The sequence below is a fragment of the Stegodyphus dumicola genome, chromosome 7 (assembly GCF_044657685.1).
Source record: "Stegodyphus dumicola isolate Sdum_Otavi_A_Nest chromosome 7, ASM4465768v1".
NCBI lineage: Eukaryota > Metazoa > Arthropoda > Arachnida > Araneae > Eresidae > Stegodyphus > Stegodyphus dumicola.
Genome location: NC_140774.1, coordinates 127,501,891 through 127,514,898, shown reverse-complemented (window position 1 = coordinate 127,514,898; position 13,008 = coordinate 127,501,891). Strand labels below are relative to the sequence as shown.

At 31.5% G+C, this 13,008-nt stretch overlaps 1 long non-coding RNA gene across 1 annotated transcript; it reads left to right on the top strand.

Annotated features, from left to right (window-relative positions):
* The first annotated feature begins 303 nt into the window (after nucleotides 1-303).
* On the top strand, nucleotides 304-4,784 carry LOC146996341 (uncharacterized). Its single transcript, XR_015041905.1, has 2 exons — nucleotides 304-344; nucleotides 4,624-4,784. It is a non-coding gene; the product is annotated as an uncharacterized LOC146996341 (long non-coding RNA).
* Nucleotides 4,785-13,008: the final 8,224 nt, after the last annotated feature.

Genomic DNA, 13,008 nt, shown 5'->3' with positions numbered 1-13,008 from the left:
ATTTTAGGAACTCACAAAATTTTATAACGAGATGATAAAGACCCACAAATAGTAGAGCAGTATACTAGATTACACTGTAAAAAAAAAAGTTCGCTCTTTACAGGCAAAAGTTTTGTAAAGTTACAGAAATCAAAAAGTTACACAAGAATTTCCTGTAATGGTAACAGGTTGAAAGCAAACTGTGGCTGGTACAGCTAATTTGCCTGTAACATTACAGATAATGTTTCAGTAGCCGCGAGGAAGAATCACGTGACTGACTGGGAATCAGTCAAACAGAAGAAAAGTGTTTGAAAGCTAGTTGCAGAAAAAAACATGGCTGAATGCATGTTGGTTGTATAGCGCAGGTAAGTAAGAAAATGTTTACAATTACGTTTGAAATATTTTTTGTTCATTTTATGCAGATTATTCTCATGCACTTTGCACTGTTATATGTAGTGAGTAAGTATTTAAACGTTTAAGCTTTGCGATTAATTAATATCAGTGTTCGTAATGAGTTGAAAGAGTGCAGAATATTTATTCCAAATGCAGATCTAATAGTAGTATTTTGTCACTGCGCATCCGATAAATTACGCCTTAAATTGCCCGTATTATTATTTATAACTAATTATTCCAAAATTTAATCACTGTTGTGGTATTTAATTGAAACGGTAATGTGGTTGTTGAAAACAAAATTAATCATGTTAGCTAGCGTTCGTTTGCAATCGTCTGAACAAAGAACGTTTGACATCTTTTTCCCGGCAGGCCTTGCGAGAAAAGTTTATGTAAACATTTAGAATTCTGAATGTAATGTATATATTTTTTTTGCTTACTAGGTTTAGTTTATTCTTTTTCTAGGATTACCTAATTAATTATACTTGGTTTATAATTCAGTCTAATATGTTTATATACGAGTGTGTTATGAAGTAAAATTACAAAAACTTGAACAATGCGGTCGAGAATCTCGTTTATTCTTTAGTGTAATAATATTATTTTTTCAATGGTATTAATTTCTTACGAATATGTTATAATTCCAAAATGAAGTAATTATATTGATTAAAAATATGTCGCATCATACGTTTCGTAATGTTTTGGTTTACTAACTAGATGCAACTTAATTATTCCATATATTTTAATATACCAATATCAACAGGGGAAAAATGGAAATGACCTAAAATATTTTTCTAACAATTCGTTAAACTAGTTATAAAAGAAAACTAAAATTTTGTACATTATTTCCAAAAATATTCCATTAATATTTTATAAGTTACAAAATTTATTATATTGTATATATAACTACCATTGCATACTTATAAGTTTTCAAACATTTAATGTAGAATTTAGGTTGATTTTATTTTGCCCAATTTTAATACAGTTTTGAAGTATGATAGTCTTGTTACTAGGATAGCATGAATCTGCTAATACAAGTTTAATATATTTCTTGACAAATGTTTCTCTTATTCATGTAATATAATATATAAATCATAAAATAAGTTTTTTTTAAAATAAATTATGATTGTGTATTGGAATTTAACACAATTCTGTATCTATATGTTAGTATTAAAAATAAAATAATAATAAATTTTTAATAAAGCATTGATTTTAGGATTAACGACTGTAAATATATATATATACGGTTACAGCCGAAAACATCGCGGCAAAAACATCGTGGACGAAAACGTCGCGGAGAAAACAACGCAAGGCGAAAACGTCATGCTACAAAACATCGTGGGAGAAAACATCGCAAAGAGAAAACATCGCAGTTCTAAAACACCGTCGTCGAAAATAAAGCGGTTCAAAAACTTCGCAGTTTAAAAACATCGTCGTCGAAAATATCGTGGTAAAAAATAAAGTATCTACAAATCATCGCATGACGATAACATCGCAGACATGCTTTTTTCAGGCATGCTTTAATAAGTGTAAATGGATATTCCCATAATGATTTGTGAGCGCAAGATGGAAAGAAGGATAATTTTTACTTTCATATTTTTTATTAATTAATAAATTTTTGCTCAGAAAATAAAAAGGAAACTTAAGCATAGAAAATTAATGCAACTTATAGCACTTAATAGAATTTTAAACCGACATAGTTAACTAACAAAGGCCATTAATAAATCATTTTTATAAAGTTTTTACTGGTAATATTTCATGAAAAGTATAATCTATAAGTTACATTTAATTTTCTATGCTTAAGTTTTCTTACGTTTTCAGCAAAAATTTATTAGTTAATAAAAAATGTGAAAGTAAAATTTATCCTTCTTTACACCTTGCGCTCACAAATCATTATGGGAATATCCATTTACAATTATTAAAACCTGAAAAAAGTATGTCTGCGATGTTATCGTCATGCGATGATTTGTAGATACTTTATTTTTTACCACGATATTTTCGACGACGATGTTTTTAAACTGCGATGTGTTTGAACCGCTTTATTTTCGACGACGATGTTTTGTGCCACGATGTTTTAGAACTGCGATGTTTTTTCTTTGCGATGTTTTCTCCCACGATGTTTTGTAGCACGACATTTTCGCTTTGCGTTGTTTTCTCCGCGACGTTTTCGTCCACGATGTTTTTGCCGCGATGTTATCGACGGACACCATATATACTCACACATGAATAAATGGAAATGCAAGTTACTTTTCCTTACAAAGCCGTCCATGAATATATACTTCCCTTTAGACTGATAGCCTTTGCATGCTTTGCCATATTCTATCAATCCAAATGATGCAAATATGCAGAAAATTTTACTTTCTTTGAAAGTTAATGCAGGAAATAAAATTCAGTGCATTTGTAAACTACATTAGTTCTCTTATAGATTGGTATTTAATTGTCCAATGATTTACTAGTTCAAACTAATGCAGAATTCAGATATTGTTCAAATAAAAGAAAATTAATAAGGTCTGATTGTTAGACGTATATATGAAGATTTATTTTTTTAAATATTATTTTAAGTCAACTAAATTAATTTCAAATTTAAGTAAGTATTCATGCCTTTCAGTAGCATTATTTTTGGAAATCTTAAATTAAATAACTGAATGCAATATTTCTTGTTAATAAAAGAAAAGCAATGTTATGAAAGACTAGCGAAGTGGATTTGCAAGTTCTAATTACGAAAGGTCCCATGCTCTAAGGGGTCATTTTTAAAAATACTTAATTAAAAAAAGTATTTAACGTAAAACTTCCAGCTTCACACATGTGCAATATTAATTCTATATATTTTATCTCATTTTATTGATTAATTTCATAGCATTTCGTGTGACACTAGTAGAAATTATTTATTAAATTTTATGCAGTTTCTGATCTACGTTTTGATTTTGTTATTAATTACATTAGGTTATTACATAAGATTTAAAATTATGTAAGGTACAAAAACCTTCTGCATCTATTAATATATGCTGAAGTGAATGAAATTATGTCAGTGAAATTTTTTAAAATCAAAAACAAATTTCTGTGGAAAATTAAAGTTATAAATTCTAAATGCAAACAAAGGAGTGAATTTGAAAGTTATCAAATAAGCCAAAGTGTTGGTAATTTTTGCAGTTTTGCAGAAGAATTTTTATACTGTGCAGAATGGGAATATGATGTTTGGTTTTGTTAGTACAGTCAAAAGTCGTTAATCCGGACTCGTCGGGACTTCGGCGATTCCGGATTATCAATTTTTCCGGATTACAGATCATCAGTTTAAATCTGGTAAGATGGCATGCAGAAATTTTAAAATTAAAAATATGAAACCGTAATTTATGAAATAAAGAACAATTATGATCTAAAGGGTATCAAAATTTACAAAAAAAAAAAAAAAAAAAACTTAATATTTATTTGTTTACTTTATTAAACATTTCTTTCAATGTAAGTTGTTTAAGTTGCTTCGTTTTATGTGATAATACTTTCTCTTTAATTCTATAAACAGCCATAATTTCTTATTCAGTTACAAAGTTCCGCTGTTGAAGTCCTATAATTGCTGTGTCGAGAATACCGACTAATTTGACGAAAAATTTAGGGTAACTTGTTTTGTGAGCGCCTTAAGAGAGACAAACATTACCTAAATCATTAAAACAATTTCAGAATCCTGTTGCTAAAAGAAAGCTTTGGGGAAAATATTGTCTGAGTCCCAGTGATTCATTTGGACCAATATGTAATATTGTTTTAGAAATTTAAGGTAATAAATATAATATTTTTCGAATGCTAAAACAGTTCGAGAAATTTATTCAAGTTCTGAATTCTGAATATAAGTATACTGTATGTTATATTTAATAACTATGGTGGCTTCATTTATGAAAAGATTTGCATATTGGCTGTTTTTGTACAATGAACCTTCTCTAAGCTAGCTATGCGTGATTCCTGAAGATTTTGATCTTTAATGATATTGGGCATCTTAGAGAAGTTATGTTTACTAATTAGTTATTTTATGAGGAATGCTGGTTAAATTAAAAAAGTGATTGACTGAGGTAGCTTGTAGTAATGAGACGGTTCACTGTAATGCAATTTTTTAAAGTATTTAAGCTGTTCCTGATTACTTAAGATATTATAAAGAAATATGATTAAAAGTGTTATATGAGCACATGTTTTAAACATCTATTAAAATAATTTTTACAAGCTTTTTAAGAGTATGATTATGATTTTAAAAGAAATGTTTTTTTCTTTATTTAGGAGACATGGTTTACAAAGAAGGGGAAAAACCATTCATTTTTTCCAAGCAGTCGAAACGAATTTTTATGAAATGTTATATTGTGTTATTTTTTAATTAATTCTTTTTTTAAGGTTTTATGTAAAGTTTATGAATTAAGTAATAAATTATTTTTACTTCTGTATTTTAATTAGCATATTATTTGCTTCATAATGTTTCACAATAAAATTATGAATTCAATAAACTTCATAATTAACATGCTGTAATATATATAGAGACAGAGAGCATAAAGTTTGTTTTCTGTTGTCACATGTATATTTCACAATTTTGTATGCAAATCTCGAAATTTATAATAACTAAGAATACTTTTTAGTATCACTTTCTAAATGGTAACTATTAAGCTTAAAGTTTTATTACATATCACGTTTGTAAAAAATTATAGGTAAAATTAAAATGCATTAAATTTTAAGTTAAACTGAAGTATTAATTTTTGAAACAAATTTGTTAAAGGCATAATTGTATTAAGCATCAAGAATTTTAATGGAAGCAAGGCTTTAAAAATTAAGGTCAGTTGGTGAAGTTTTATGCTTATTCAAAAAGCATGATATTAGGTTTTTAATGAAAGACTTCTATCTGTTAATTCAAAGGAAATTATTTGAAGGTAGGGTAAAAACGTTATGCAGTTGCCATCTATTACTTCAAACAATAGCAGACTGTTGTCAAACACTGAGTGCAGATAAGAATAAAAAGGTTAGTTGGACGTTGTAATTCAAGCTTATGAACAAAATTTTGAATTCTTTGTAGTAACAAAATAAAGTTCATTGCTATGTTGAATTCTTTAATTTACTGAAAATGTCATTTTTTAGAAGGAGAGAATATAATATTTTTGAAACATAAAGAACAGCTGTTCTGAGTTCTTCATAGAAATATTTCACAAAATGTCTTTTATTGTAATAATATGATCATATCAACATGCAACACGTTTACTCATATAAGTTAAATCTAAAGGAACATGTGTCTATTTTAACTAAAATTACTAAAAAGAAAGTTCTAGAACATATCTTAATAATTGACACTAAAACATGCAAATAAAGCATACTGTTTTTTTCTCATCTATTTTACAGGCCAAATATAAATTCCAGATGCCATTTCATTATTTTATATAAAGGATATACATGTAATTTAATGTAAGGAGTAGCATATCAATTTGAACTTAATTATCAAGTTAAACTCAAATCGATTATTAATCAAAATGATATATATACATACAGATATTGTTTTACTCAAAAAATATTGATTTCAATGTATTTTATTATAATAAGCATCATTTTATACAAAAATCTATTACTTTTATAGACATATCCTTTAGTATTTCATCTATGAAAAATATATTCTACACACATATAATTACTTAATGAGATATTAGAAGGAAATAATCTGAAACCTTTACAGATACAACCATTGGAATTTTACGTAAGAAAAGTATCTTCTAATCACATAATAACTTGCTGTAATAATACAAGCAAATAACCTGTAACGGTTACAGATATATCTGTTGAGATCTTACATGAGAAAAACATGTTATTTTTACATAATTATTTGATGTCATATTATACGCAAATAATCTGTAACCATTACAGATATATCGTTTGGGATTTTACATAAGAAAAATATGTTCTACTTACATAACTATATGCTGTGATATTACAAGAAAAAGATCTGTAACCATTACAGGCAAAACTCTTGTAAAGTTACAAAGAAAACACCTGTTGCTGTTACTCAAATAACCCATGGCATCCCAGTTTCCATGAGTTTTCTTAGTAACCTTACAGATTTTTTTTACAGTGTAGAACAATTATTTGCGGGAATTTTTTACTCGTAGTGTTCTATACGGATCTTTCAGTAAAATCGGCAGGCCTAACAAAATAGCGGAAATCGAAAAACGTATGTTGACGAAGCTCAAACATGGAGCAGGTTGAGTACTGATTGTTTATTAGCTAAAGAACCGTCAGTTTTTTTTTAATTTCTGCAGGAACGACTGGTATAACTTTGACGGGATCTCTGCCAATTGAAGGTTGGGGAGTGGTTAGCTTTCAAGGTCGATGGGGTAATACGTAAGTACATAAATTCACTTAATTCCCACTTATGACACATAAAATTCTAAAGCAAAATCACAAACTATTTGACAACAGCAAATTTTAGAATTCCCGGTTAGAGTGTTACGTATCGGCAGGCATTTATTTTTATATTTCCTAAATTATTTATTTAAAAATAATACATGGCAATAATATTTGTTGGCAACCTCTTTTTATTTGAAAAGTGATACGAACAAATGATACTTTTAAAAAGGTAAGAATCGATACAAGTAGCAAGTGGTGCTAGAGAAGAGTAAAAAAATGTATCTATTCTTAAATCATTATTCAAATTTATTTAGTAAATTAAAGTAATTTAACCACATTAGATACAAATAACAGAGCATTTGTCTCGATATTACTTCTCAAAATTTGCATGCAATCAGAGCCTCGTGCTTGTGGTAAGAGAGAAACATAAGTTTGTCCTCCTAACAGTTAAGATAATATTTTCTCAGGGTAAACAGAGAAAAAAGTTTTTCCATCTCCCATGTCGTAATAAGTAATCATCTCAACCAGAAGTTGAATTAATGACTGAGAGACGGGTGACGTACACTTTGCCTGAGCAAATGTTACGAAGGGCAAAGAACTATATGATTAGATATCGAACCCGAGAGGATTTCTTCATAAACTCTAGTTGTTCTCAGATTAATGTTTGTTCTTGCTCATAGGATTGGATACATATAAAAATAAATGCTTTTATTTTTTTCACGAATATCCACAAAACTAGAATTTTTCCTCTACCCATTCCTCTGTTTCTAAGAATAATTTATTAAGGAAAAATTTAACAAAATAATAGCCGTCATCAAGGCTTTCTAAAGTTACTCAGTAAGGGAAAAGAACAGAATGAAAAGAAAACTGATTTAAATAATTGCAGTAATGTTACGTTCAACTGAGTGTCAGACTTTGATTAACGTGCTAAACAATCATAAATGTGACTAACTGCATTGTAAATAATTTCTTTTTGTTGTTATATTTTAGTTTGGGTGAACTCTTTCCTCACCTTTTAATGCAAAGGGACTACAATGTTTTGATGCCCAGATCTCCTATTCTCGTATTTTTATCAGAAATCAAACTATAATAATGTGAAAGAATTATGATTAAATACTGATTAATTTGCGACATTAGACACTGAAATTCTTACTATGAATTTGTTCGTAAAATGTTACTATGTTCACTGCATATGCTACCTAACGATATTCGTGAGATAAGAGCTATACATTTTGTCAAATAATAATTAAATGTAATAAAAATGCATTTAAAATTCTAAATAAAGTATATTTTATGTATAAAATAATGGATAAATAAAGAATTACTTTACGGTACCCCAGATATCTTGGATTGTTGTTTTTATGGCACATGCGGATTAGTTGATGATGAGGCTAGTAATGTATAGATATGTGTCAACGGCTGACTCGCCTTCAGAAGACTCATAGACAAGTAAAGAAACATTTGTGATGTATGTGAGAAGGGAGTTGACATGTTAAATGGTACAGCAATACTGATTTCCGAAGTGTGTTTCTTAAAATTCAGAAGCAAAATGCCTGCTTATATTTGAATACTGACTTTAGACTTACTTGATATGACTTGATTTTAGACAAATTCTTTGATTTGAAATTCAAACAAAATAGAGTTCTTATTTCGTTTACATGATTTGTGTTTAACTTAATTTTTTTTTTTTTTTTGGCATTTATAGGTCAAATTCAGTTTTATGGTCATTTATTTATTACATTTCGATCGAAATTTAAATCGAATGACTTTCATACTGATATTTATGGCAATACATTTTGAATATTTGTGCCTAAAAATACAAAAGTTTGAAAAATATTATAGTATAATTTATTTTTTAAGAGTATCAACTGCAACAAGCAAAGACAATTTAATTAATTGTAGGAAGCTTTGGACTTTCATCAATTACTTGAATTCAGCACTAAATGTTCATCTGAGTTGCTTTTTAGTGAAAAAAAAATGAATATTTTGAGAATTAAATGAAAGATGGAATACAAATGAAAAGCACATTTTTATCTTGAATTATACAATAAAGAGCACAGGATAAGAAATGTGACTTTCTTTAAATGAAAATTTGGTCGGTAGTTTTAGTTTCAGTTTAGTTTCATTTGATTCCCAAATTTGAAATCACTATTGGCTGAAGCATTATGTATTTGCATTGTTATTATTTTACAAGAATCGATGGTATAAATTAATTTTGAAATGACGCACTTTAGAGCGATTTATTATGAACAGTCGCTACTTTTAGGACAGAAATGGAAAATCGTTAAATTATTAAGGAGAATTTGGAAATCTAAGTTAATATTTTAACTTAGCTAAGGCCTTACTTAATCTAAATTAGTATTTTACACACATACACATACACACACTTAGCAGTAGTGTACATTGAAATGAAGATATGTATTTGAAAATATACTTCTGCATTGCATTTAAATACTGCAGAAGAAACTATAAATTCAAAACATTTGTTTTAGGATATTTAAGTTAAAAATGAAATTCCATTAGTTTAATTTAATTTAGCTACCATCAAAGAATAGCTAAGAAAAAGGCCCATGAATAAAACAGAATGAGATTCATTCGAATTACCCGTGCGGGAGCACTTTGGTGTAATTGGAATCAAGTTCCTTCGCTAATAAATAACTACATCTTTCTCTCGTATTTAATCAGGATCAGAAAATCAACAGTTTTCCCATAGGAATATATATATATAAAGAAATATTGATTATATTATCTCCTATGATTAATTTTAGTAGAATTATCTTAAAAGAGTGAATCCATACTTAGTAAGTGCAATTTCGAAAATTGTTTTAAAGTGACTTGAATGTAAATTGTTAAAATGTTGAACGGGGACTTGAATTAAATCATGATTAACAAAATTTCAATTATAAAAAGAAATAAATTAAAAACAAGTAATTAAATTAAATGCAAGTAACCATTGCCATTGATTGGAAGTTAGTGGAAGTTTCAAAGGGAGATCGGAAATTAGTTGACTTTTCAAGGGAAAGTAGTGACTTTAGTAGAATAACTCGATTTCGCATTAAGTGAATTTAAGGTCATACAACTATATATATATATATATATTGTTACGAATTTGGTATTTAAAAAGCTAATGTAGTTCAATTATAAATTAAATGGTTTTATTTCTCGCGCAGTGCAGCGCGTGACGAATATTAAAAGAAAGCTAAGCCGGAAAATTAAAAATACAAGAGCGCGTGCGTTAAATAAATAAATATCTCTTTTTGATTTCGAAAAAGTACTGGAAAATTCTAGCGCGTGATTTTAAAATCTTATAAAAGGAGGAAAACATCTCAGTTTGTAGTAGTTGCTTAGTTTGTTGTTGTTTAGAAAACTGCTGTTGTTGATTATAGCGAATTCGCAGATTAGCGTTCTTTAGCTGTTTTGAATTACGTTCTATTGTACATTTGAGTAGTTAAAAGATAACTACTGTGAGATATTGTAATACTGCATGATAATTTGAGAAAATTTAAGCATTTTTGTTGTGATAATAATAAATTTTTGTTCATTTTTCATCGGACTTGTGCATTCATTTCATAACGAACTCGTACGCACGCAACAATTTTTGGTGTCAGGAGTGGGGTTTGAATGGCAATCACAAGAGCGATGGAAGAGCAGTTAAGACAGCTGATAATAGCCTTTGCTGCATTTAAGGAAGAAATGAAATTGGGCCAGGAATCCGTTAAGGAACAGATGAAATCCCTTAAAGATGAGATGAAAACAGGTTAGGACGAAATGAAAAGAGAAATTACCTGCGTAATAGAAAATAAATTTGAGGCTATGGAAGGCAGAATAGACGCGGTTGAAACTAAAGTTGGACAAATAGAAGAAAGAGTTTCTTCGGTAAAAGAACAAGTAGAAGAAAGAATTTCTTCTGTAAAAGAACATATAGAAGAGAGAGTTTCTGCCGTCGAACAACAAATTGATGATAGGGTTTCTGCTGCCGTCGCCAAAAAAGTTGACAGCCTAAAGAAGTGCATAGCGACGGCAGGAAACAATTCTGAAGGTTTCAAATTTTTATCGATGCCTGCTCATTGCGTTCTGAAACTATCTACATATGATGGGAAGACTTCCTGGCAGGTGTATAGGACACAATTTTCTATCGTTGCGGATGCGAATGTATGGGATTCCCAAGCAAAGGCCTGTCATCTCGCCGCTTCTCTGAGAGCAGACGCAGCGGATATCCTGCAGACGATTCCCGAAAATCAAAGGCTAGATTTCAAAGCTCTATCCGGCGCTTTGGAGCTGCGCTTCGGCGAGAAATGTTTAAAAGACTACAGCGGGCTCCAATTAAAAATCTTGTCAACAGAAGCTCACCGAAACACTTCAGGTGCTCGCCACGGATGTTGAAGGGCTGTCACATCACGCCTTTTCGGAGTGCCCGACAGAAACAAGGGAAATCCTGTCCCTGCAATATTTCACCGATGGCATCCGGGACCCTGAAATACAGAAAGCTCTACGAATGGCGGATGTAAATGATTTAAAAAGCGCTCTAGTGTACGCCATGAAATTCGAGGCAACCCAGCAAGCAACTCGTAGAGACCGCCACCCAATCAGAGCTGCTCATGTCCAGGAGCCAAGGGATCAAGTCACCGTTCGTCTAGACGATATAACCAGACAACTCAATGACTTGAGAAGAAATATCAAAGAAAAGAAACCGACCTTAAAATGTTGGAACTGTGGAGCTGAAGGACACATACGGCGGAACTGCAGAACACCCCAGGGCACGGATGTTAAGACCATTCCTAGCAAGCAGCAGGGAAACTAATTAGTGGCCATCTCACGGGGTGGAGGTTGCCAGATAATGAAAAGCCCCAGTTTAAAGCACTTCAGATTTCTGCAGTGAGAGGCGGCAGTAATGGACTTTTCATAATAGGACATATTAATGGAGTTCCCTGCAATATGACGATAGATACAGGAGCCAACGTTACCATCATCCAAAAAGATTTGGCTCAACACCTGGGAAACAAACTTATCTGGACGCCGCCCTACATTACCCTCCAGACTGTGTCCGGTGAGAAGATCGACATCGATGGAAAAATAAACGTTAACATCACATTTGGAAATGCCGCTTACCATCACACAGCATATGTAGCAGAGATCACTGACTCTTGTATACTCGGATTGGACTTTCTAAGGAAATACAATTTTTCTTTGGACTTTAAAAATAACGAATTGCACTCCACATCTGAGGACATAGCCCTATTCGGAATTAATGATGGAGTGAAATCTATCCACAAAATTATAGCTCAAGATGATATCACTTTTGTGATATCATCTTGAGCTATAATTTTCGCAAGAACCGAGTTTCTACTTCCTGGATCCATAGCCGAAAATAGAAATTTCCGCTACGGCATCATAGAATATCCCGATAACTGTAATAGCCTAAAAGGAGTACTAGTAGCCTCAACACTCGTCGACCTGTCCAGAACGGTTATCCCGGTGAGAGTCCCCAATGTAACTGAGAAGTCGAGAGTTATTAAGAAAGGTGAAGTGGTTGCAACATGTACTCCAGTAACCATCGTTGAAAGAAAGAGTAATATCCCAGAATCCGTGTCCTCAGAGAGCATTACATAGGAGTTATTGCAGAATGCGCAATTAAATGATAAAGAGATGAATGCTGCCGATCGCGTCATTAAAGATCTTTAAGCTGTTTTCTCCCGCTCGTCTTCTGACGTGGGTCGAACTAGTTTGACACAACATAGAATAGATACCGGCGATCATCCCCCGATCAAGCAACATCCAAGACGTCTACCGTTTGCTAAACAGGAAGAGGTGCGAACACTGTTAAAAGATATGGAAGAAGGCGATGTCATCGAGCCTTCAGTAAGTCCATGGGCATCTCCCATCGTCCTAGTCAGAAAGAAAGACGGCTCAACAAGATTTTGCGTCGACTATCGCCGATTGAATGAGGTTACGAAGAAAGACAGTTACCCTCTTCCTAGAATTGACGACATTCTAGACACTCTTTCTGGAAGCAAGTGGTTCTCAACACTTGATTTAAAGAGTGGGTATTGGCAGGTAGAAATACAGCCTGAAGACCGAGAAAAGACGGCATTTACTACGGGACAAGGGCTTTGGCAATTCAAGGTGATGCCGTTTGGACTGTGTAATGCGCCGGCAACATTCGAACGTCTTATGGAGAATGTTTTGAAATGCCTTTCCTACGAAGCCTGCCTGATATACCTGGACGACATCATCATCGTCGGAAAGAGTTTTGAAGAACATTTAGAAAATCTTAGGAAGGTGCTTCAT